General features: G+C 48.3%; 1 long non-coding RNA gene across 2 annotated transcripts in view; it reads right to left on the minus strand.

Moving 5' to 3' along the window:
• Positions 1 to 20,435, minus strand: part of LOC144768216 (uncharacterized) — a 30,379-nt gene extending 9,944 nt beyond the window's left edge. The window contains exons 1-2 of one of the 2 annotated variants that reach the window (XR_013598501.1): positions 20,329 to 20,435; positions 4,491 to 4,609 (exon numbers count right to left, since the gene is read on the minus strand). This is a non-coding gene — a long non-coding RNA (uncharacterized LOC144768216). Of the gene's footprint in view, positions 1 to 4,490; positions 4,610 to 20,234 lie in introns of both variants that reach the window. The other variant, XR_013598498.1, reaches the window with a different exon arrangement.
• Between the last annotated feature and the right edge of the window lie 7,104 nt (positions 20,436 to 27,539).

The following is a 27,539-nucleotide window of genomic DNA, read 5'->3' on the forward strand; positions in this document are numbered from 1 at the left end:
TGACTTCTACTGATTGGGCTATAAATAGAATAGGAGGAGAAAAGAATAATAACTGAGTAAAGATAACAGAAAACCAAGTATGTAAATTAATAAAGAATCAGAGATCCAATGGTGCCCCAGTCCCAAGTGGGATTCCCGCTGTGTTGTATAAGGAGAAAACATCATATTGGTCGAGCTATCTAACACCAGTATTTAATCATGCTCTCCAATCAAGAACAGCCCCCGAGGCATGGAAGGGATCTATAATTTCTCCTATATATAAAAGTCGGGACTGGTCCCTCCCACCGAATTACAGATTAATTACGCTCCAAGATATCGAAGCTAAATTAGTTGCATCTGTTCTACTTAAGGAGTTAATTGATTGGGCTATAGAAAACCATTTAATTCCACCGAACCAATCAGGTTTTGTACACGGTCAAGGTAAAACAACAAATGTGTTAACATTGGGAATTTTAATGGAAAAATATAAAACAAAAAAACAACCATTATATTTATGCTTTGTTGATTTTAAAGCTGCCTTTGACTGCATAAATAGGCAGATTTTATGGAGGAAACTGGATCGTTATGGTACTAGCTCCAGCCTTTTAAATGCAATACAATTGTTAGATACTGATACCTGGACAAGAGTCGGGCTAGGGAATGGCTCAAAGCTTTCGAGGAAAATTAAAAAAAACTCAAGGCCTTAAGCAAGGGTGTGTTTTAGCTCCATATTTAATCTATTTTTATCAGACTTTACTCTTGCAATGAACCTTGAGTTAGCAGACTCACCAAAGCTGGCTGAGAAACAAATATCGAACTTATTATACACTGATGACGTTGTCCTGCTAAGCCAAACAAGGATAGTACAGCAGCAATTAATAAACAAAACATCAATGTATTCAATTGAGAACAAAATGACAATAAACGAAACAAAAACAAAAGTAATGGAAGTCAGTACCAAGAATCGGAAGGGCAGTCAATACAAAGGGTACCACCAAAAGCGAGAGCTAGAAAAAGTTCAATGTTATAAATATCTTGGGATACTGTTTGACGAGAAAGGATCTTTTTCATACCATAAAATGCAGATGAAGAAAAGAGCCAAAAGTCTAAAGGGGCTTTACGCCTACTTTATAGCTCCTTGGGAGGCCCAACTTATACCCCATTAATAAAAGTAATAAATGCGAAATTGCTCCCGAGCCTTATATGGAAGTGAAATACTCGTGGCTTGATGCCGCCCAGTCGGCGTGTCCCAGACCTGAGACGCTGGCGCTGCTCTGCCAAAAGCATACCGAACGGTTCTTCCTTGATAGAGAGGGTCGAGCGCGCCGCTTTGGGGAGGGGGACCGCCCGGGTCGTACCCTTGCTAACCTCCTACGTCCACCGCGTGCTGCCTCCTCTATACCTGCTCTCAGTGATGGAGCCTGGACAGGACCACCTCTCCGGAAGATATTAAATCCTGTTTTCTCGACTTTTACTCTCACCTCTATTGTGCTGGCACTCCCTTGCCACTGGAGGAGTTCGACCAATATTTTGAGTCCTTCGCCCTCGTCTGGCTCGAAGACTACCATCGAAAATTTCTTGATGAGCCATTCTCCAGGGAAGAAATATTGGCAGCCATCAACAGCTTACCTAGCGACAAGGCCCCTGGCCTGGATGATCTGCCTGCCTCGTTCTACAAATCACTTGCTGACATCCTGGAAACGCATCTGGCGGCCATATATAATGAGTCTTTCGACACCGGGCTATTCCCGCAGTCCCTGCGCGAAGCATTGATAAATTTGCTCCTTAAACCTGACAAGCCTGCCGACCGTCGTGACTCCTACCGTCCTCTTTCCCTAATAAACATAGATAATAAAATCTTCGCCAAATCTCCCTGATCAATCTGGCTTCATACCTGGCAGGGCAACCTCACATAATTTTTGCACCATTTTCTCTGTCCTGCATCAAGTTAACCCTAACTTGCCGGCCGTGGCCGCACTACACGACGCCACCAAGGCGTTCGATAGAAAAATACATCAGACTGCTTGATCTAAAAAGGAAGGGCCGTCCGATGTATTTACACCGACGGCACCCAAGAAAGGCTGGACACATGACAATCCACCTGACTTGCACTAGATCAGGCAGACGATTCGTTTGTTGGACATCGCTAACCATAAGGATGTGGGGTGAGTGTTATTAGGGCCGAAGCCTTGCTGACTATATGTAGAATAACAGGTCTGGGAGGTCACTACTGACTAGGGCAGTTTAGCAGCTGCACAGGCCTTGGGCATTGATCCTATTGAGGATAATATGTGACGGGCCACTGGTGACTGGAGCTCGCTAGCAACAACGCTAGCCTCTGGTATTCATTACAGGCAGGGTAACAATACATGTCAATATTGACTGGAGCTGGCTAGCCACAACGCTAGCCTCTGGTATTCATTACAGGCAGGGTAACACTACATGTCAATATTGACTGGAACTGGTTGGCAGTAGAGTTGAACTCTGGTTTTAAATATTAGCAGGATTTAAGGTACAGGGGTCAATACTGACTGGAGTTACTTAGCAGGATAACAGGTCTCAGGGAGCCAATACTGACTGAAGCTGGTTAGTATGATCACTAGTCCCAAGGTGCTACTAATGACTCAAGTTGGCTAGAATGATAACAGGTCCCAGGGGCCAGTACTAACAGGAGCTGGCTAGTAGGCTTACATACAGGCCCAAGGGGCGACTACTGACTGGAGCTGGCTAAAAGAATAACAGGCCCATGGTTGGTGGGGGTGCGAGTAGCACCAGTGACCGGAGTTGGCTAGAAGCATTGACAACATTTGGTATTGATTAAATGCAGGATTCCAGGTCACAGGAGGCACTGCTGAATACAGCTGGATAGCAGCAGTGGTGGCCCCTAGGAAGAAGGAATTGAGAAAGCATAACTGGATATACTGGTTTCTTTAATACCGATAATTGGTTACACATGAATGCCACCATGTACATTGATATATTACATTACCAAATTACAATATTCTTCTATTAATTTGATGTGACTGTTCGCCTTAATATGGCTGAAAAGTTACATGAATCTATTAGGGCCCAGAAGCATTTTATTTAGTAATGTCCATCTGCACACTTTCCTGCATCTTGTAGTAAATTGAATATTGAAAAAAAAGTGTTATTATCAGAAACAGTGAATTCTGTAGCTTGTCTGTGTATCTTTGATCTGCACCTCACGGACTCCTCGCATTCCTCTCGAGAGAAGATCCTGCCTCCTACTCATTAGTGTTGTTTCAGTAACTGTTTCTACCACGTGTTCATGTTTCATTGACTTGTATTAGGAGAAAAGTGTATAAAAATACATGGGTAGCATTAGCATTATATACTCCAACTTGCTTTAAGGTGGATGCTCTCGTCCATTGCAAAGACAATTGTCACTTGTTAGTTTGCTTTGCCTTTTGCTATTTTTGCATTAAATGTATGATAGATTTGTTGGCCTCCCGGTGTGTTGTGTTTTATTTTACATAGGACAAGAGATGACGAGGAAAATGACAGTCCAGTATACACATTCTTCATATAAATCAACTCACAGTATACTGTTCTGGAGGTTCAGTCCCACAGACATTATCTCTAACTGAACGCAGGCACCTTAGGAGCATGTGCTTTTCAAACCAGTTGCCCTCTGATGCGGCGTCCTCGCTATTGGATAAGTCGATATGCCCTGAATTTTAGGAGGGTTACCGTATCTAGTGCACCCTGTTAGACAGTGCTCACCTGTGGTAGTAAGATGTTAATAGGCACCTTATCACCTATGCATGGTGCAGGGCTTTGAGTTACAGAGCTCCTCACGCTGTGGAGAAGATTAGGTCACATTTACCCATTTTCGCATATTTGGTCCTGATGAAATGCCAACAGATTGCTCCATGACTACACAAGGCATGAAAAAGGCTGACCTGATGTATAGACCCCAGCTTACCAGCATGTCCATAGGTGATCAACACTTTCACACAGTGATAGGGGCCATTAGTTCCTCAATTTCTCTGCCACTGTTTATAATCTCAACATGGAACAGGAAGATCACATTAACTATATTGTGGCAACTGGTTGATAGTTGATCTTATATTCAGACTTTCACCAATCTCACATCTTATGACACAACATCCTCTGTCCTACTATGCTCATCCGGCGTACTTAATAAAAGATCTGCGACAAAGTGCTTTCTTGTGGTACCCGCCAGGCATTGTAGCTCCGGCCTGGTGAGGAGTATAGCCCAATGATGAAGCATGTCACCTTCAGGTGAGTGAACGCAACTTGCCTTAAAAGCACATGCTTCCTAGGGTGTCTGCGTTCAGTTACAGATAATGTCCCTGGGCTGAACCTCCGGAACAGTATACTGTGATTTGACTGTGTTTTATTTTAACAAATGTACATAGCAGATAATGGCGCTTGCTCGTTTCACAAAAATGATCGGATACCTGCCTCAGAGTGCACTTCTTACAGACGAGTATGGGGCTATCATATTGCTGCTACAAGCTCCTTACCTGTGCGAGTTATCGGGAAAGATGCAGGGGGCAGACCCAAACCAGCCACACGTGGAGATCAATGAAAAATACTGAAGAATTAACAGAGCTTCCAAGCTAGTGACCATTACTTAATTGACCTTGAAAATAAAAGACACGTTTTTAGTATTCTGGTGACTCATGACCATAAAAAACAAAGGTTATGAATTCAATATTGTGTCAAATACTTAAAAAATGAAACTGGATGTGCTGAATCGGACGTTGCCCAAGGTCATGCGAGACACCTTCCACCACTATTACTTATGGAACTTGTAGTTTTATTTTTCTCATTAAAAGGATGGCTCTAAAGTCCCAGTGGTCAAAATCAGAGGCCTGACGGAGGATGAAGCATGACACTGCTCTGCTTAGAAGTGAGATGATTGACAGTTCCCCAGCCCTTCCATTCTTTGACCTACAGAGGCTCGTCGGCCATTCATATTTTTTTGCAACGACAAAGAAACTTTTATTGCAGCTTGTGTAACTAAAGAGATAAAACCCCTGGACGTGTTTAAATAACTACTGACAAACAAGAACAATCAAGAACATGAGTTTCTGGAAAACTATCAAGCACCCAATTAAGAATCAGCCGCCCTTCACACCCAGGAATTCTTGAGGCTTTGGAGAGGGTGAATTGCACGTGGTATAAGAGGAACACTACATCGACTCAAAGCTCACTTCTCAGGGATGTACTGAAATGCCAGCCTCATGGCACACTTAGCCAGCTCTTCATCTCCTCCTCCTCAAACTGTTGACCAGCTATCAGGGCAAATGAGCCTGCAGCAAAGCATCGCTGGCTTGGTTCCACACCGGACCAGGCAATGTGGTCAAATCCATACTCCTCCAAGTCAGCATGCTCTCTGGTCGAGCCAGTCCTAACCCCACATGAATGTTCCCCATCAGAACTATTTTAATGGTACTAAGTTATGTTTCTGCTAAATGTATGAGTCAAAAAGTGAAAGATTTTACTAGGAAGTACTGAAAGAGAAATCATGAAGTTTTTCAATATTTCTGAGTCTGCCACAGTACACAGGAGCATCATTTCTCTACAACAGCAAATCATGTATGTGCCCTGTAGAAAGCACGTTTGAATGAAACATGGAATTTATTGCAGCCTACAATTCATGCAACAACATAGAGTGCAAGATAACTTGTGTTATTATTCCAGCAGAACGAAATGCCATTCCTAATGTGTACGTCATTTTAAAGACAAACCCGGAAAAATGTACGGTCAGTGTTGTTCTTCTGCTTGTTAAAGACAATCTCCATTAATGTGTCAGTAATTAAAATACTATGAGAAACCCTACTCTATGGCAGGGTGCTGCCTGCCAGTATATTGCAGGTTACTTCCAACATAATCTGATTTATACATACACACTCCACGGTGCTGCCAGCTATCGGGTCTGCACACAGCAGTTTGGAGCCACTCAGGAAGGAGGTAAGCTCTTCATTTCATCTTAAGCCCTTGGGTTACATTCACAGCCTGATGGGTCCGGAGAACTTTATCCTCGCTCTAACTGCGCCGACGTGGCCCAACATAGTCTGTGTTGTGTGCTGGGTGATGCCTGGCATCTTATTATCGTTGGCAGATGGATGAAGCTCTGATAAGAGCTACTACAAGAAGAGCAGAGAAACGGGACAACAGATCGCCACAGAGTGATAACTGCCCAGAAGCTGAAGAAAGAACTCTGGAACAGCAAACCTCCTACACCCTGGAGATTCTCCAGAGTAAGCAAATGATGGTGATGAAATGCAAATTGCAGCATTAAGGTCACTGTAACACTGGGCAGGGGACAAGTGGAAAAGAACCGGATAATGATGAGTGGTGGCGTAGTGAACTGACGTCCTCCCATTCTCTGCCTCATTATCAGCATGACTGGAACAGGGGAGAAGCCTGTTCCTGGGAACTAGCCGACGAATTGGATGACGGCCCTTTAACTGGAAGACACACGAGTACGCAGCTCCGGCCCCTGATGACGGCCACCGCGTCCACCACCACATCCACCACAATCACGTCCACCACCACCATGTCCACCATCATCACCACGTCCACCACCACCACCATCTCCACATCCACCAATACCATGTCCACCACCACCACATCCACCACTACCATGTCCAACACCACCCCATCCACTACCACCACCACATCCACCACCACCACCACATCCACCACCACCACATCCCCCACCACCATGTCCACCACCACCACGACCATGTCCACCACCACCATGTCCACCACCACACCCACCTCCACCACATCCACCACCACCACATCCACTACCACCATGTCTACCACATACACCACCACGTCCACCACCACCATCACGTCTACCACCACCACATCCACCACCACCATGTCCATCACCACCATGTTCACAACCACCACCACCATGTCTATCACCGCCACATCTACCATCACCACCACGTGACCACCAGATCCACCACCACCACATCCACCACTATGTCCACCACCACCATGACCACGACCACCACGTACATCCACCACCACCACCTCCATCACATCTACCACCAGCACCACAGCCACCACCACCACGTCCACCACCACCATGTCCACCACCATGTCCACTACCATCACCACATCCACCACCACCACGTCCACCACCATCACCAAGTCCGCCAATACATCCACCACCATCACGTCCACCACCACGTCCACCACCACCACCAACCCGTCCACCACCACGGCGTCCACCACCATGTCCACCACCACCACCATGCCTACAACCACCACGCCCACCACCACCACCACGTCCACAACCACCACCACCAGGTCCACCACCACCACATCCACCACCACCATGTCCACCACCACCACTACAACACCCACCTACACCACCACCATGTCCACCACCCCTACACCCACCACCACCACGTCCAACACCACTACCACCACCACAAAATCCACCACCACGTCCACCATCACCACATCGACTACCACCAACACGTCCACCACTACATCCACCAAGTCCACTACTACCACGTCAACCATCAACCACGTCCACCACCACGTCCACCACTATCATGTCCACCACCACCATGTCCACCTCCACCACGTCCACCACCACCACCGCGTCCACCACCACTGTGTCAACCACCACCACATCTACCACCACCAGGTCCATCACATCCACCACCACGTCCACCACCACCATGTCCACTACCACCATGTCCACTACCACCACGTCCACCACCACCGCGTCCACCACCACCGTGTCAACCACCACCACGTCCACCACAACCACATCCACTAACAACATCACCTCCACCACCACGTCCACCACCACATCCACCACTACATCCACCACCACCACCACCACATCCAACACCACCTCCACCACCACCAGGTCCACCACATCCACCACCACCATGTCCACCACCACAACCACATCCACTAACAACATCACCTCCACCACCACGTCCACCACCACATCCACCACTACATCCACCACCACCACGTCCACCACCACCACATCCACCACCACCACATCCACCATCACGTCCACAACCATCACCTCCACCACCACCACTACATCTATCACCACCATGTCCACCACATCCACCACTGCGTCCACCACCACCACCACCACGAGTCCACCACCACATCTACCACCACCACGTCCACCACCACCACATCCATGTCCACCACTACATCCACCCCCACATCCACTACCACCCGTCCACCACAACCGCGTCCATCACCACCACGTCAACCAGCACCACATCCACCAACGCCACCTCCACCACCACCATGTCCACCACCACCACTACGTCCACCACCACCAGGTCCACCACATCCACCACCACCATGTCCACCACCACCAGCACGGCCACCACCACGTCCACCATGAGACCACATCCACGTCCACCACCACCACATCCACCACCACTACATCCACCAACACATCCACCAATACCACCATGTCCACCACCACGGCCACCATGAGGCCACCACCACGTCTACCACCACCACATCCACGTCCACCACCACGTCCACCCCCACATCCACCACCGCATCCACCACCACCGCGTTCAACACCACTGCGTCAATCACCACCATGTCCACCACCACCACCAACTCCACCACCATGTCCATCACCACCACATCCATCACCACCACGTCCACATCGTCAACCCCCACCATGTCCACCACCACCACGTCCACCACCACCACCTCCACCACCACCATGTCCACCACGCCCACCACCACCATGTCCACCACCACCATGTCCACCACCACCATGTCCACCACCATCACCACGTCCACCACTACCACGTCCACCACCACCATGTCCCCCACATCTACCACCACCACCACGTCCACCACCACCATGTCCACCACCATCACCATGTCCACCACCACCACATCCACCACCATCACCACGTCCACCACCACTACATCCGCCAACACCACATCCACCACCACCATTTCCACCACCACCACCACCTCGTGCACCACCACCACATCCACCACGTTCATCACCACCATATCCACCACCACCACCACCCCGACACCCACCTCCACCACCACGTCAACCAGCACCACACCCACCACCACCACATTCACCACCACTACCACCACCACCACATCCACCACCACCACGTCCACCATCATCACATCCACTACCACCACATCCACTACCACCAGCACGTCCACCACTACCACGTCCACCACCACCACGTCCACTACTACCACGTCCACCACCACCACGTCCACCACCATCACGTCCACCACCACCACGTCCACCACTACCACGTCCACCACCACCACCACGTCCATCACCACTACGTCCACCACCACTACTTCTACCACCGCGTCCACCACCACCACCACATCTACCACCACCACGTCCACCACCACCATGTCCACTACATCCACCACCACCACTAACAACACCATGTCCACCACCACCTCCACCACTACATACACCACCATCACGTCCACCACCATAACATCCACCACCACCACATCCACCACCACGTCCACAACAACCACATCCACCACCACCACCTCCACCACCACCACCACCACGTCCACAACCACCACCTCCACCACCACCATGTCCACCACCACCATGTCCACCACCACCACCACGTTCACCCGGCGAGGCCACCACCACGTCTAACACCACCACGTCCACTACCACCACATCCACGTCCATGTCCACCACCACGTCCACCCCCACATCCACCACCACGTCCACCACCGCGTCCACCACCACTGTGTCCAACACTACCGCGTCCATCACCACCTCGTCAATCACCAAAACGTCCACCACCACCACGTCTACCACCACCACATCCACCACCATGTCCACCACCACCGCATCCACCACCACCACCATGTCCACCACCTTAATTTCCTATGCAATGAATAACGTTAACAGATTTTTCAGTGGCGCATGTGCAGAAAAGTCATCTTCCTGTTGGAAATTAAGAGAAACTTAACCCCTCACCCAAACAATACATTTACGAAAAAAAAATGGACTGAATGAGAGCCGTGGCCTGCGGCCTTGGTGCTACAGTAATATTACACCTGGCGGCCAAGAAACCAAGCGCGTAGAAGCCCTGAGAGCACGGCCGCCGCGTCGCAGATGCACGCACCGCGGCGGCCATCTGTGGGTTCTGCCCCGGTAGCTCGGGTTGTTTAATGTAACAGGCCATTGGCTTTGAATAGATCCCACGGGCTTCCCAGGGGCGGGATACACTTACAGGGACAGATTTAATCTTCCATGAAAAATCAGTGGGATGCCAGTGGAGCATGGGACAAAAAGGCACGAGTGGTTTATAGCCGCTGCCAAAAGGACCACGGACCACTGGACATAACTTCTTCAAACAGTATATGTCCATCTTCACCATTAACCCAGTAATGCACACCAGAACCGGAGTCCTCAAGGACAACTGTGGCAATCAAACCACACACACAGGTATCTAGGTAATCCATAGGATTGCTTCTGTTGTGGGGTGGGAAGGGGGAATTCCATAAATCTAATGCCATTTGAATATAATTAAATTGGGGACTTTACTGTAAGGAAAATAGTACTTCAAGGAAGTAAGCGGCCACTAAGGCATTTATGCCACACACATGTTTATTTGTTGACAGGAAAAAACACTATGCAAAATGTTTCAGTAACTGACAGCTTTTGGTTAAACCTGGGCAGAATCATTCAAATTCAAACTTTGTTGACAACAAATTAGAAATGTATGGTTGTGTGTACAGCGCCCTAGGCCATAAGGGCCCACACAAAAGCTTCACATTTAAGTTTTCTAATGTTACTAAAAAGACCATGAGACTGAAGATAACAAGCATTTGCAATGCAACAGGTAGCGCATTTACACGAGTTTAAGCTATTGGGATTGTAAATGACAAAGCATTTTATTTATGTCTTGAAACCCAAAACATAAATAAAAGGCATTGTCATTTACAATGCCAATAGCTCAAACTTGCGTAAATGTGAGACCAATTGCATTGCAAATGCTTGTTCCAGTTTGTTGTGTGTCCAAACACCCATTTTGTAGCAAGTAGCAGGTTTACCCCAACTGCCTGGTATTTAGTAAACATCAAATTTATTTTATTTATTTATTTATTCAAAGTTTTATATAGCGCGAACAGGATCCTTACAGATATCAGAGCGCTTCACACAGACAGGGAAGGGGCAGTAGGAGTCAACAGAGATAATGGGAATAGTATAATAGTCAATAACATGGTAATAACATGGATAATAAAAACATACATAAAACCAATCCATATACAATCAGGTAAGGAAGTAATATAGGACAGCACAAATCATTGATCCCACTACAGAGGTGTACAGGTGGATCAGTAAACCAACATGTATCATATCTTGGTCGGTAGTAAGAGCGTAGCGTAGTAGTGCCCCCAACAAGTAGAGTATAGTGCCAGGGGATAGGGTGAGCAGTGATACAAAGCCATGCAGAGTCTCTGAACCAACATCTATAACGATCAGGAGATCTTGACCAGAAGGATGGTTTTCACCTCTTTCTTGAAGAGTGCAGTGGAGGAGATCAGCCTGGTTTCAGGAGGGAGCGCATTCCAGATCCTGGGTGCCATTCCTAAGAAGGAGCGCTTGTACGTTTTCACTTTCCGGAATCTACGAGGTTTCAGGAGTAGATTTTTTGTGCTCCTATTGGATCTCGAACCTCCTGATATAGACAGCTTTTGAGCGAGGTAGTTGGGTGCCTTGTGGTGCACGGCCGCGTGTGTCATAACTGCAATTATTAGCTGTATTCTGGCTTCAAAATGCAGCCATTTTAGAGACTTTAAGTCTGGGGATATGTGCGAATGCTTTCTAGAGCCAGTAATGAGTCTCGCGGCAGCGTTCAGGGAGGCTCTTAAGGGTGCTGTTGTGGATAGCGGGAGACCGCTAGGGTCGCAATTCCGTAGTCTATTCGAGGGATGACTAAAGCTTGTACAGCAGTTTGGAAGTCTTTGGCCGGGAGGAAGGGTTTAATTTTCCTCAGCGTGTTAATTTGGAAATTAGCTGCTTTTGTGGCTTTGCTGACGTGCTGCTGCATGTTGAGCTTGGCGTCGAGTGTGATGCCTAGGGACTTCGCCGAGTCCACGATGGTAGGTTGGACATTGAGTGCTGTTAGGTTGTTGAGCCAGGTTTGGGTGGTAGAGATTTTCGCCGGGGGTGAGATGAGTAGGAACTCAGTTTTCAGAGCATTTAGTTTGAGGTGATTATCGGCCAGCCAAGATTGGGTGTTAATAAGCGTGGAATTCAGATGTTTGATATCTTCCGGGGATTGTAACTTTAGATAGAGTTGTGTGTCATCGGCGTACATATGGAATTGAACATTGGATGCTTGAAGCAAGGTGGCGAGCGGTTCCATAACGAGGTTGAACAGTGTAGGGGAGAGGGTGGATCCTTGTGGAACACCTAGATCTGCAGGTACAGGTGTAGATAGCACATTGTCGATCTTGAACCTCTGAGACCGGTTGTGAAGGAAGGACGAAAACCACTTGAGAACAGTTCCCGATAGCCCCATTCTAGTACTTAGCAGCTCCAGCAAGTTCTCATGTTTGACCGTGTCAAATGCAGACGAGAGGTCAAGAAGGATGAGGAGGCAGGACTCATTGCGATCCAGAATTTGGAGGGCGTCATCAATTATGTGTGTCATAGCTGTTTCAGTGCTATGTTTCGCTCTGAAGCCTGATTGATGAGGGTTGAGGAGGTCAAATTGATCAATGTGTTTTGTTAGTTGGAGTTGGACACATTTCTCCAGCAGTTTGGCCAGGGTGGGGATATTGGTGATGGGCCGATAGTTGTTTAGGTCAGACGGATCAGCTGTAGGTTTCTTGAGTATAGGCGTGACTTGCCCCACCTTAAGGGAGTCTGGAATGTGGCCTTGTTGCAAAGAGCTGTTGATGATCTTGGTCCAGAGAGGGAGGAGCAAGGGGATAAAGTCTTTTACAGCATTAGCAGGTAGAGGGTCTGTGAGGTGATTAGAGGGCTTCAAGGTGCAGAGCAGTTTGTGTATTGCTTCTTCCGAATAGGTATCGAAGTACTGCCAGGATGCCTTGTTTTTAGGTTGAGTGTCTGCCATTCTGGTGTGGTTGGGGTATCGATTTACATCCATGATGAGGTCATTTCTTATGTTGTCAGTCTTTAGTTTAAAGAAAGCAGAGAAGGCTTCACAGTGTGGGGTGTCATTTGTTGTGCTGTTTGATTGTGTGGGTTGTGCCTTTGTTTGGGTCTTGATTAGCTCGAACAGCTTTCTTGGCCTGTTCTTCGCTTGGTCCAACTGGCGGCTGAAGAAGTCCGACTTTGTGCGCTTTATTTTCCTAAAATAGGCATTTCTCTTGTTCTTAAGCTTTTTGAGATGCAGTGCTGAAGGGTCCGATCTCCAGGTGCGCTCTGCCATTCGCATATTACGCCTTTCGTCATTGAGTCTGTCATCATACCAGGGGTTCGAAATTTTGGTGGAGACTCTCTTCAGTTGCAGAGGGGCGACTTCATTGACTATTGTACTCATAGAGTCAAGGTAGTGGTCAGTCAGTGATTGAACATCTGAGGCACCTGAAGGGGGAAGTAGGAGGTTGCCGATGTGGGGAGGTAGGGTGGAGGGGTTAAGATTCTTCAAATCCCTTTTCCATGTTTTGGATTTGATTGGTTGAGTAGGGTTAGGTTTAACTTTTTCGTTGATAAAGAAGGTGATAATGTGGTGATCTGACCAATCGCAGGGTAGAATCGCCTCCAGTTGAATAGCGTTCTCTTTGGCAATGATGAGATCGAGTATCGCGCCTTTGTCGTGTGTTGGTTTATCGCATAGTTGGGTGAGGTCAAGCGCATTGAGGAAAGTTTTGAGACTATTCACCACGGTGTCTTTCTGATCGTTCCAGTGGAGATTGAAGTCACCCAGGTAGACTTGAGTGGTCTGCCGACCGGCATTGGAAGTGATCAGGTCCATGAATTGTTGGGTGAATATGACATTGTCACCAGGCGGGTGATAGATGAGATGTAAAGCACAGATTTGTTTGCCCTCACTGGTGATGTCGAGGCAGAGGAGTTCACAGGAGGAAAGGGAGGGGGAGGTGACTTGAGTAACGGAGAGGTTGCTCCTAAAAATGCATGCAATTCCCCCGCCCGTCTTGCCAGGAGACCTGTCCAGCCTAATGATGTGATAATTGGGGGGGACTAGTATGTCAATAATCGGGGTAGAGGCTTCAGTGAGCCACGTTTCCGTTAGAATGGCTAGGTCCAGCTCCCTATCTGAGACGAGATCCGCGATGTCGGAGGAATGTCTCTGGGCCGATCTGCAGTTTAGTAGGATGCATTTGAGTTTGGGAGAGAGAAGGGTGGTCGAGCTTTCTAGTGTGAGGGGAACTTTTCTGAGGTTGTTAGGGACGGAGCCTCTGTTGTTGAGTGTTGGGAGCCTCAGAGGGTTTGTAAGAATTGTGGGTATGGGGATGTGTGAGTTGGAAAAGTCTTTTACCGGACCTGGGCCATAAGAGCGTAGGAGAGAGCATAGGTCTCGGTCCGACAAGGGGTTGAGAACACGACGGGGGCGGTGGGAATTATTGCGAACGGGGTTAGTAGGCCATTGCTGGTGTCGTCGGGGGCGAGGGTATCTAGGGAGGGTGCGTCGTTTGTAGGGTAGTGGGATGGTGGGAGGTAGACTGGGCTGTGAGGAGAGAAGGTCTTTGATTGCGTGGACGTCTTTTTTGATTTGTAGGATTTCCTCTTTGACTTGTTGGAGGGTGGATAAAGTCAGGTCAGGAGGGTCATTGGGGAAGGTGTTGGTGGAGAGAGCCGTTGGTGAGTGGTGGAGTAGTGAGCTGGAGAGCAGGCAGGGTATCGGGGGGGGGGTATACTAGCGTTGTTGAGGGGTTCCGCGGTGCTAATGAGTGGGATGGTATTCAAGGTGTGGACGTGTTTGTGGGCGAGGGGTGTGGGTGATGGAGGTGAGGCAGGCGGTGGGTGGGAAGCATAGGTAGTGACTTCAGCGGGAGACGGTGCTGGTGAGTAGAAGAGTGAGTGAAGGCTGAAGACAGTGGGGGAGACAGGAGGGTAGTGAGGGCTGAGAATAGGAGGTGGGAGAGAGGGGGATGCTAAGGTAAGGGAGGAGGTATGTTCTGTATCTTTTGTTGGGAGGGAGATAGAGTTGGGAGTGGGAGTGGGGAGGGAGCAAGGAAGGGAGAGGTGTCTGCCGTGGGGGGGATGGGGGGGGATGGGTGGATAAACTCCGAGTGAGTGTGTGCAGATGTAGGCGTGTTGCGTGTGGGAGTTGTTGTGTCAGGTGTGAGAGACTCGTGGGTGGGAGTGGAGAGGGAGATGGGGAGGGAGAGGTGTCTGTCGTGGGGGGGATGGGAGGGGGGGGTGGATAAACTTTGGGCGGTGGCTTGTTCAGATGGTGGTGTGTTGTGGGTGGGGGATGTTCTGTCCAGGGGGAGAGGGATGGAGGGGGTATGGGTGGGGATGAGAAGGGTCATGTTAGAGGGGCTGCTAGTATGTGCGGTGGAGATATTTGTGACTGTCCTTGGGGAGTGGGGAGCGTTAACAGCAGGTGGGCCATTTACTGGGGTGCTGGGGGTAGAGGTGTAGTAGGTGGTGGCTGCGACGTCAGGGGGGATAGTGCTGGCGGAGTTCTGGGTGGGGGTCCGCAGCTTGGAGAGGTGCTCTTTGAACTTGGGGAACAGGTTGTCTAGTAATTCCAGGTTCTTGTCCGTGGATTGGATTAGGACAATCCCGTTATTGTAGATAGTAATGGTAGACCTGCCAGGGAAGAGGTGGGAAGGTGTGATGGTGAGAATTAGGCCATGAGTTGTTTTCCTGGTGGTGGAGACTGTGAGTAGGGATAGGAAAGTTTTTCTCCATTGGGCTCTGCGTGAGGTGTGGAAGATGATATCAGTATTCAGGGCTCCATTGCCCGATGAGAAGTAAGTGTCGGCAAAGGGTGTTTCAGGGTGCGACCTCAAGAAGTTGTGTTTAAAACGTTTAGTGGCATTTTTGGAGAGAGGAGTGGAGGGGTAGTTAATTCTAAAAGTGTGCTTGCCGTTGAGCTCCATTTTAGAGAGGCTGTGGTGTTAGGTGTAGGAAATAGGACGAAGGTACAAACTGTCAGCTGCTAGTTACAGGGCCAAGGAAGACACTAGTGAGTGATCAAAGATATAAGAGGTAGAAGTCAGTGTGATCCCCGAACAGACAGTGCGTAGGTGCATCTTACCAAATGTATCCTATATATGAGGTAGCAGTCGGCTTACACCGTGTAACCAACTATGAGTGGTAGGACCGATTAGGTGGAAGCCAAGTTACATATTAGAATGTACGAGGTAACAGCAGTGTAGTCTAGGCGTAGAAAGTGGCTGGGTGCAGCTTACATGACAGAGCGAATTGAATGAGGTAGTAATAATCAGTGCAATATCGTGACGTAGCTTACATCGAAAAACCAACAAATAAATAAATGCGGTAGCGGACAGTGAATGATGGGGATAGAGGTGAGATATGTGCAGCTTGCCGCATATAAAATACAGGCTAAAATAGGGCTAAACTACTAATGAGTTACTGAATCCCATAAATGTGCATACAAATTGCAGCAATAACAAATATAACACTAGAATATACGATAGTAATGTGATAGCAATGCATACAATGTAGGAAGCCAGTAATAATAAAATAAAATAAAATAGAAACTGCAGTAATAAGTGAAATAGGTGTAGGTTACATACAGTGTAAAAGTACCAGTAGTAAAATAATAGTATAATACTGTAATAAAAGGCAAACACTTAATCGCTTAATGATTTGAGTACAGGGCTATGTAGAGTCTGTGGAACCGATAGTCAAGAGTAATCCGAAAGACTAGTCCATGATGGCCGCCAATAGGAGAGGGAAGTCTAAATATGGCCGCCAAGTAAAGGGCTCATTAGTCCTCTTTTCGTTGTTACTGATATCAGAGCAGGGGAGAGTAGTTTCAGAATCTATTCGGCCGGCGCAGGAACTTGCATACCAAGGGGAGTCTTATCTTAGTTTTTTGTTATCTTAAGAGGGGCTGCTGAGGGGCCTCGTGGGCTCAGGCGGTACAGGAGGGGATTAGGTGCTCAGTTTATGACCCCGCCATTTTGAGCAACAGAGGTTTTGTAAAACAAAACGAGTGGGGCAGATGTGCACTTTTCCAATAAAATGCGTGGGGCAAAGCAAATACCTTTTTTTAGCTGTCGCTTCGGCAAAGACGATCTTCGCTAGCGTTTGCAGACCAGTCGGTCTGTCTGTTCCTGATACAGCTGGGTGTTGGATACAAAGGGGGGGGAGGGGGGGAACGACCATCCACCCCACAGCAAGGCGTCAGCTTCCTCTGGTGTCCTGGTGGCCGCAGGCAGGGGACGAACAGCCAGGCAAACAGTTTGCCAGGCAGGGCAGGGAGATCACTCCCGTCGTGAGTCAGACACCGGGTCTACCACCACCCAGTCAGTCTGGCGTATGCGACGGTGCTCTCTCAGGCTCCGCTACAGCTCCCCTCGCCTGCAGACTCAGAATGCACCCGTCGTCATCCAGAGTGGGTGTCGAAGCCGATGGTTGCAGATGTACAACGGTACATGGTACAACGGTACAGCGGACCGTGCTGTACTAGCTTCCAGTGCACAGCTCCCAGCGCGCGCAGGACACCGAGGGTCCAGGCAGCAGCCACCGACGGGCAGCGCACTCCTCGACGATGTGTCCGTCGCCCTCCAGGCGCCAGCAGTGGTCAGGTCCCGGTCCAATTGAGCGACGTCCAGCTACATGTAAAATGGTCCGTGATGTGTTAGCTCCCAGCGCACAGCTCCCAGCGCGAGCAGGACTCCGGGGGTCACTACAGCAACCGCCGCGACGATGTGCCTGTCTCACTCTAGGCGCTATCAGTGGTCCAGGTCACGGTCTGATTCAGCGACGTCCAGCAAGGTACACCAGTCGACCAAAGCTGGCTCTAGACAGCAGGCATCTACGGGGAGCAGCCCAAGGTCTGATGAGGAGGCGGGCGAGGCTCGACTTCTCCTGCGGGTCTTGGTCTCCAGTCGGGTCGGGGGTCCTCAGCAACTTTTCATCCGCAGGTAAGAGATCCAGTTACTTGTATTAATCCTGTTACTTGTAACTCCAGTTACTTTTGCGTCGCGTTGCTCAAGACGGTGCCTCACGGAGCTGACGGGGATAAAGACCAGAGAAACTGGATCCCCAGCACCGGAGCTCTTACCGAGAGCTCCTGTCCGACGGCCATCTTGCTTATAGATCAAATGAATCGCTAGTGGGCTGCCAACTATCAGGGTTGCACTGAGATAGAGAATATTTACGGGCACCAAACTAAAAATGCTCACCACTAGTGAATAGCTGAAGAAGTGGCATCTATAGCACAGCTATCATACAAAAGGAAAATAATAATAGACTACTGCATAGAATATCTGTGCAATACAGTAAAAAAAAGTATATAGATATGCAAGTCAGATTCAGAGAGCACTATATTCATTCTATATCATGCATTACAACATTTTAGCTTTCTCCCACTGGAAACTTGCTCTGCCCAATAAAAGTTAATGTTAACATGTTCCCCCACGTTTCATTAAAACTCTCCCACATTGTTGTACCAAAATACATTTAAGACTTCTTTATTCATGTACATGAGGGTATACGCTGCTCATGTGTGTGCTTATATTACGTGAATGACGGTTCATTACCATTAAAGAGAGGCATAATAGATTTGCAATGTCCCTCTCTGTGACATTACTGCACACTGCCTATGCTAATTAACAAACCCTGCCCCTCTGAAACCTATTTTTTGTTTTGTTTAGGGCTCGTGCCCCCTGTACTTTTCATTTTTGTACTTGCGGTTTGCTGTTTTCAGTATCTGTCTGGACTTAAATATACAAAAGTGATGTTATTACAATCCTTAAAATAGCAAATGGGTCACAAATTGTGGCTTACGTGAGGACGGAGGGACAGGAGACTGATTAGTTAAGTGGTGAATAAATACACCAGCCTCGTCACACTCACACTTCCTTGAAGACTTGACAAGCCTGTCTTCTCAACTGCGACCCCTTTTTGAAGAATTTGGAAATACACATGTAGCTGGGGTGGTCGCCGGGAGGATCTACATCAGTGATACTCAAAGTACGGCCCGGGGGCCGCATAAGGCCCTTCAGGTCTTTACTTGCGGACCCCTGGACAGCAGTAGCACTGGGCTGCTGTTTACTCGAGTCAGAACTAACATGAAAAAGAAACGTACAAATACAGCAAACACTTACTTACAGGTTAATTGCAGTTAGGAAAAGGAAGTAACTAGGCCTTTAACTTTAGGAACACCTTCATTCTTAAAGGCAGCCACTAGATATACATGCTTTGTTTCCCCATCCCAGACTTTACACCCCGCTGGCATCAGTGCGGCCCTCGGTCACAGCACAGACCAAACTTTGCGGCCCCCGAAAAAATGTTTATGAGTACCTGTGACCTAGATCAACAAAAGGCGGGAGTAGTTAGACTCAAGGACGAAACAGAAGCATGCATCTCTAAAAGGCTCAAACAGGAACCAATAAAAACAAGCAGTGGCATAGCCAATAGGTTTCCCCCCTTGGGAGCTTAGAAGTGTTTAGCCATGCAACAGTTGATGTTGTTGCACCGAGGATATTGTACTGGATAACTAAACACTTATAAGGCCCCAGAGGCGAGACCTACTGGCGATGCCAATGCTTGTTTACCTGATGGGCATCGGCTGACCGCTGCCTGGTTACTGAGGCCCTAGAGAGGTTGAGTCATATTTGGGGGAGTTTTAGCCTCATCAGATGATGCTGTGCAGGCCCAGCCTAGGTGCAATGAGGCGCAGTCGGTGCTGCCTGGTTACTGAGGCCCTAGAGAGGTTGAGTCATATTTGGGGGAGTTTTAGCCTCATCAGTGATGCTGTGCAGGCCCAGGTGCAATGAGGCGCAGTCGGTGCTGCCTGGGAGTGCGTTCTTTCACTTTCAATTGACGGGGCGGCCCCCCTTCAATCTGGTGAGAGCACAAACGGGATTCAAGTCGATCTTCTCATCACAGACTTTTCAGGTGAAACAAATGTCACCGTTTGCTGAGGCCTTGAAAAGAGTGACCCAACTCCAGCAGTGAGGGCCAATGAGCATTGTTGATACAAAATAATCATCGATCGATGCAACAACAACAACAAATGAATCCCGGAGAGCAGGCTCGAGACCCTCCAGCAGCAGACAGTCTTTGTATCTCGTGACCTCACCTGGGGTTTCACGTGGTGCTCTGGCCCCTCCTGAGGTCGGGCCTCACTTGGGGTTTAATGTGGTGCTCTGGTACCTCCTGGGGTCGGGCCTCACCTGGAGTTTAATGTGGTCCAGGGCTCCGTGCTGTGGGTCGTGTTGAGCTTTGTAAGGTCTTTGTGTAACGCCCGGACTGAACTATGAGCGCGGGGAGAAGAGGCTGTTCATGGACAACTGCGCATGCGCTGGAGACAAACACTGCAAAGAGGCCATGGATTAACTGCGCATGCGCTGGGGACAAACACTGCAAAGGGGCCATGGATTAACTGCGCATGCGCTAGAGATAGACACTGCTTCCCATAGCGCGGATTAAAGAGCCCTTGGATTAACTGCGCATGCGCGGCGCACAGACACTGCTTCCCGCGCGGGTTAAAGCGGCATTGGATTAACTGCGCGTGCGCCGAGGACAGACGCCGCTGTTAGGGCAATCCACCTCCAGAAGTCGTTGCAAGAGAGATTCTCAGCACGGGGCGCAGCACAGAGCACAGGGAAGGGCCACACCTCTGAGCCAGCACCGGGGGGACGGGGTCCGAGCAGGGACACAAAGAAGCCCAACAATTACGGTGTCCGCGCGGGGACACAATGAGTGAGAAGCAACAGCTGCCTTCCGCCGCGGAGCGCGAGGCGCCTCGCGCCACAGCACAGGGTGAGAGGGCTTGAAGTGCAGAGCTTCTCTTTGGGACGGGGTGTCTGCTCAGCGCATGCGCAGTGAGGCTGCGCGTCCTCTGTCTAAGGTCATAGGCTGCGCTCCGTGCAAGGTCCTCGCTCGGTGATGGAAAGTAGTGTCTTCGCCCCGCACGTGCGCGCCTGTGACGCGCGGTCCTGCGCATGCGCAGCCGTGAGACGCCATGTTACAAAGTGACGCACTGATCTATGACTACCCAAAGATATCACACTGTAGTCGAGGGTAATAAACTATGTGTTTGTGTTTCTTAGTTTGGCCTGAGTATATCATACAGCCATTACCAATACCGAGAAAACAATCGAAGTGTCCCTATCAAAGCTGAACTAGAGGGAAAAAGGAACTGAGAGCCTTTATATCTATATGTTATTTTGCGGCTGAATCAGATTCAACCCTCGGTCAAATATCGCTGAGAGGACATACTAGACATTAGTATAGGCAATTGTTAATGCCCGAAATGCTACGGTTTGGCCCGAGTGGGCAAGGGACCAATGTGGGTGAGAAAAGACCGTATACAGTCTTTGCCAAACACAAAAGCTGCCGGCTGCCAACCTAGATATATTTATATGGTCGTTTAAATATGGTATCTACGGACGTTAAGGGCAAGGGTATGACAATGCCCTCCCTACCGACAGAGTAGAAGGGGCCCTTGGGTCCCAGCCCTGAAAGTGCCACTGTAGCAAATGTATACATTTGGGATGGTGTCTGCTGCGTTAAATGTATGCATGTGGGATGGTGTCTGCTGTGTCAAATGTATGCATGTGGGATGGTGTCTGCTGTGTTAAATGTATGCATTGGGATGGTGTCTGCTGTGTTAAATGTATGCATCTGGGATGGTGTCTGCTGTGTCAAATGTATGCATGTGGGATGGCGTCTGCTGTGTCAAATGTATGCATGTGGGATGGTGTCTGCTGTGTCAAATGTATGCATGTGGGATGGTGTCTTCTGCGTCGAATGTATGCATGTGGGATGGTGTCTGCTGTGTTAAATGTATGCATTGGGATGGTGTCTGCTGTGTGAAATGTATGCATGTGGGATGGTGTCTGCTGTGTTAAATGTATGCATGTGGGAGGGTGTCTGCTGTGTTAAATGTATGCATGTGGGATGGTGTCTTCTGGGTCGAATGTATGCATGTGGGATGGTGTCTTCTGCGTCGAATGTATGCATTTGGGATGGTGTCTGCTGTGTTAAATGTATGCATGTGGGAGGGTGTCTGCTGTGTCAAATGTATGCATGTGGGAGGGTGTCTGCTGTGTTAAATGTATGCATTTGGGATGGTGTCTGCTGTGTTAAATGTATGCATTGGGATGGTGTCTGCTGTGTTAAATGTATGCATCTGGGATGGTGTCTGCTGTGTCAAATGTATGCATGTGGGATGGTGTCTTCTGCGTCGAATGTATGCATGTGGGAGGGTGTCTGCTGTGTTAAATGTATGCATGTGGGATGGTGTCTGCTCTGTCAAATGTATGCATTTGGGATGGTGTCTACTGTGTTAAATGTATGCATGTGGGATAGTGTCTGCTGTGTCAAATGTATGCATGTGGGATGGTGTCTGCTGTGTTAAATGTATGCATGTGGGAGGGTGTCTGCTGTGTCAAATGTATGCATGTGGGATGGTGTCTGCTGTGTCAAATGTATGCATGTGGGATGGTGTCTTCTGCGTCGAATGTATGCATGTGGGAGGGTGTCTGCTGTGTCAAATGTATGCATGTGGGATGGTGTCTGCTGTGTTAAATGTATGCATGTGGGAGGGTGTCTGCTGTGTCAAATGTATGCATGTGGGATGGTGTCTGCTGTGTTAAATGTATGCATTTGGGATGGTGTCTGCTGTGTTAAATGTATGCATTGGGATGGTGTCTGCTGTGTTAAATGTATGCATGTGGGATGGTGTCTTCTGCGTCGAATGTATGCATGTGGGAGGGTGTCTGCTGTGTCAAATGTATGCATTTGGGATGGTGTCTACTGTGTTAAATGTATGCATGTGGGATGGTGTCTTCTGCGTCGAATGTATGCATGTGGGAGGGTGTCTGCTGTGTTAAATGTATGCATTTGGGATGGTGTCTGCTGTGTTAAATGTATGCATTGGGATGGTGTCTGCTGTGTTAAATGTATGCATGTGGGATGGTGTCTTCTGCGTCGAATGTATGCATGTGGGAGGGTGTCTGCTGTGTTAAATGTATGCATTTGGGATGGTGTCTGCTGTGTTAAATGTATGCATTGGGATGGTGTCTGCTGTGTTAAATGTATGCATGTGGGATGGTGTCTTCTGCGTCGAATGTATGCATGTGGGAGGGTGTCTGCTGTGTCAAATGTATGCATTTGGGATGGTGTCTGCTGTGTTAAATGTATGCATCTGGGATGGTGTCTGCTGTGTCGAATGTATGCATGTGGGAGGGTGTCTTCTGCGTCGAATGTATGCATGTGGGATGGTGTCTGCTGTGTTAAATGTATGCATTTGGGATGGTGTCTTCTGCGTCGAATGTATGCATGTGGGAGGGTGTCTGCTGTGTCAAATGTATGCATTTGGGATGGTGTCTGCTGTGTTAAATGTATGCATCTGGGATGGTGTCTGCTGTGTCAAATGTATGCATGTGGGAGGGTGTCTTCTGCGTCGAATGTATGCATGTGGGAGGGTGTCTGCTGTGTTAAATGTATGCATGTGGGATGGTGTCTTCTGCGTCGAATGTATGCATGTGGGAGGGTGTCTGCTGTGTCAAATGTATGCATGTGGGATGGTGTCTGCTGTGTCAAATGTATGCATGTGGGATGGTGTCTACTGTGTCAAATATATGCATGTGGGATGGTGTCTGCTGTGTCAAATGTATGCATGTGGGATGGTGTCTGCTGTGTTAAATGTATGCATGTGGGATGGTGTCTGCTGTGTCAAATGTATGCATGTGGGATGGTGTCTGCTGTGTTAAATGTATGCATTTGGGATGGTGTCTGCTGTGTTAAATGTATGCATGTGGGATGGTGTCTGCTGCGTTAAATGTATGCATTGGGATGGTGTCTGCTGTGTCAAATGTATGCATGTGGGATGGTGTCTGCTGTGTTAAATGTATGCATGTGGGATGGTGTCTGCTGTGTTAAATGCATGCATGTGGGATGGTGTCTGCTGTGTCAAATGTATGCATGTGGGATGGTGTCTGCTGTGTTAAATGTATGCATTGGGATGGCGTCTGCTGTGTTAAATGTATGCATGCGTTACATGTATGCATGTAGGATGGTGTCTGCTGTGTTAAATGTATGCATTGGGATGGTGTCTGCTGTGTTAAATGTATGCATGTGGGATGGTGTCTGCTGTGTTAAATGTATGCATGTGGGAGGGTGTCTGCTGTGTTAAATGTATGCATGTGGGATGGTGTCTTCTGCGTCGAATGTATGCATGTGGGAGGGTGTCTGCTGTGTCAAATGTATGCATGTGGGATGGTGTCTTCTGCGTCGAATGTATGCATGTGGGAGGGTGTCTGCTGTGTCAAATGTATGCATGTGGGATGGTGTCTGCTGTGTCAAATGTATGCATGTGGGATGGTGTCTGCTGTGTTAAATGCATGCATGTGGGATGGTGTCTGCTGTGTCAAATGTATGCATGTGGGATGGTGTCTGCTGTGTTAAATGTATGCATTTGGGATGGTGTCTGCTGTGTTAAATGTATGCATGTGGGATGGTGTCTGCTGCGTTAAATGTATGCATTGGGATGGTGTCTGCTGTGTCAAATGTATGCATGTGGGATGGTGTCTGCTGTGTTAAATGTATGCATGTGGGATGGTGTCTGCTGTGTTAAATGCATGCATGTGGGATGGTGTCTGCTGTGTCAAATGTATGCATGTGGGATGGTGTCTGCTGTGTTAAATGTATGCATTGGGATGGCGTCTGCTGTGTTAAATGTATGCATGCGTTACATGTATGCATGTAGGATGGTGTCTGCTGTGTTAAATGTATGCATGTGGGATGGTGTCTGCTGTGTTAAATGTATGCATGTGGGAGGGTGTCTGCTGTGTCAAATGTATGCATGTGGGATGGTGTCTGCTGTGTCAAATGTATGCATGTGGGATGGTGTCTTCTGCGTCGAATGTATGCATGTGGGAGGGTGTCTGCTGTGTCAAATGTATGCATGTGGGATGGTGTCTGCTGTGTCAAATGTATGCATGTGGGATGGTGTCTTCTGCGTCGAATGTATGCATGTGGGAGGGTGTCTGCTGTGTTAAATGTATGCATGTGGGATGGTGTCTGCTGTGTTAAATGTATGCATGTGGGAGGGTGTCTGCTGTGTCAAATGTATGCATGTGGGATGGTGTCTGCTGTGTTAAATGTATGCATTTGGGATGGTGTCTTCTGCGTCGAATGTATGCATGTGGGAGGGTGTCTGCTGTGTCAAATGTATGCATCTGGGATGGTGTCTGCTGTGTTAAATGTATGCATCTGGGATGGTGTCTTCTGCGTCGAATGTATGCATGTGGGATGGTGTCTGCTGTGTTAAATGTATGCATTTGGGATGGTGTCTGCTGTGTTAAATGTATGCATGTGGGAGGGTGTCTGCTGTGTCAAATGTATGCATGTGGGATGGTGTCTGCTGTGTTAAATGTATGCATGTGGGATGGTGTCTTCTGCGTCGAATGTATGCATGTGGGAGGGTGTCTGCTGTGTCAAATGTATGCATCTGGGATGGTGTCTGCTGTGTTAAATGTATGCATCTGGGATGGTGTCTGCTGTGTCAAATGTATGCATGTGGGAGGGTGTCTTCTGCGTCGAATGTATGCATGTGGGAGGGTGTCTGCTATGTTAAATGTATGCATTTGGGATGGTGTCTGCTGTGTTAAATGTATGCATGTGGGATGGTGTCTTCTGCGTCGAATGTATGCATGTGGGAGGGTGTCTGCTGTGTCAAATGTATGCATCTGGGATGGTGTCTGCTGTGTTAAATGTATGCATCTGGGATGGTGTCTGCTGTGTCAAATGTATGCATGTGGGAGGGTGTCTTCTGCGTCGAATGTATGCATGTGGGAGGGTGTCTGCTGTGTCAAATGTATGCATGTGGGATGGTGTCTACTGTGTCAAATGTATGCATGTGGGAGGGTGTCTGCTGTGTCAAATGTATGTATGTGGGATGGTGTCTGCTGTGTCAAATGTATGCATGTGGGATGGTGTCTACTGTGTCAAATATATGCATGTGGGATGGTGTCTGCTGTGTCAAATGTATGCATGTGGGATGGTGTCTGCTGTGTTAAATGCATGCATGTGGGATGGTGTCTGCTGTGTCAAATGTATGCATGTGGGATGGTGTCTGCTGTGTTAAATGTATGCATTTGGGATGGTGTCTGCTGTGTTAAATGTATGCATGTGGGATGGTGTCTGCTGCGTTAAATGTATGCATTGGGATGGTGTCTGCTGTGTCAAATGTATGCATGTGGGATGGTGTCTGCTGTGTTAAATGTATGCATGTGGGAGGGTGTCTGCTCTGTCAAATGTATGCATTTGGGATGGTGTCTGCTGCGTTAAATGTATGCATTGGGATGGTGTCTGCTGTGTTAAATGTATGCATTGGGATGGTGTCTGCTGTGTTAAATGTATGCATGTGGGATGGTGTCTGCTGTGTTAAATGTATGCATGTAGGATGGTGTCTGCTGTGTTAAATGTATGCATTGGGATGGTGTCTGCTGTGTTAAATGTATGCATGTGGGATGGTGTCTGCTGTGTTAAATGTATGCATGTGTTAAATGTATGCATGTAGGATGGTGTCTGCTGTGTTAAATGTATGCATTGCGATGGTGTCTGCTGTGTTAAATGTATGCATGTGGGATGGTGTCTGCTGTGTCAAATGTATGCATTTGGGATGGTGTCTTCTGCGTCGAATGTATGCATGTGGGAGGGTGTCTGCTGTGTCAAATGTATGCATGTGGGATGGTGTCTGCTGTGTCAAATGTATGCATGTGGGATGGTGTCTACTGTGTCAAATATATGCATGTGGGATGGTGTCTGCTGTGTCAAATGTATGCATGTGGGATGGTGTCTGCTGTGTTAAATGTATGCATGTGGGATGGTGTCTGCTGTGTCAAATGTATGCATGTGGGATGGTGTCTGCTGTGTTAAATGTATGCATTTGGGATGGTGTCTGCTGTGTTAAATGTATGCATGTGGGATGGTGTCTGCTGCGTTAAATGTATGCATTGGGATGGTGTCTGCTGTGTCAAATGTATGCATGTGGGATGGTGTCTGCTGTGTTAAATGTATGCATGTGGGGTGGTGTCTGCTGTGTTAAATGCATGCATGTGGGATGGTGTCTGCTGTGTCAAATGTATGCATGTGGGATGGTGTCTGCTGTGTTAAATGTATGCATTGGGATGGCGTCTGCTGTGTTAAATGTATGCATGCGTTACATGTATGCATGTAGGATGGTGTCTGCTGTGTTAAATGTATGCATTGGGATGGTGTCTGCTGTGTTAAATGTATGCATGTGGGATGGTGTCTGCTGTGTTAAATGTATGCATGTGGGAGGGTGTCTGCTGTGTTAAATGTATGCATGTGGGATGGTGTCTTCTGCGTCGAATGTATGCATGTGGGAGGGTGTCTGCTGTGTCAAATGTAT

The sequence above is a fragment of the Lissotriton helveticus genome, chromosome 1_1, assembly GCF_964261635.1.
Source record: "Lissotriton helveticus chromosome 1_1, aLisHel1.1, whole genome shotgun sequence".
In the NCBI taxonomy this organism is placed as follows: Eukaryota; Metazoa; Chordata; class Amphibia; order Caudata; family Salamandridae; genus Lissotriton; species Lissotriton helveticus.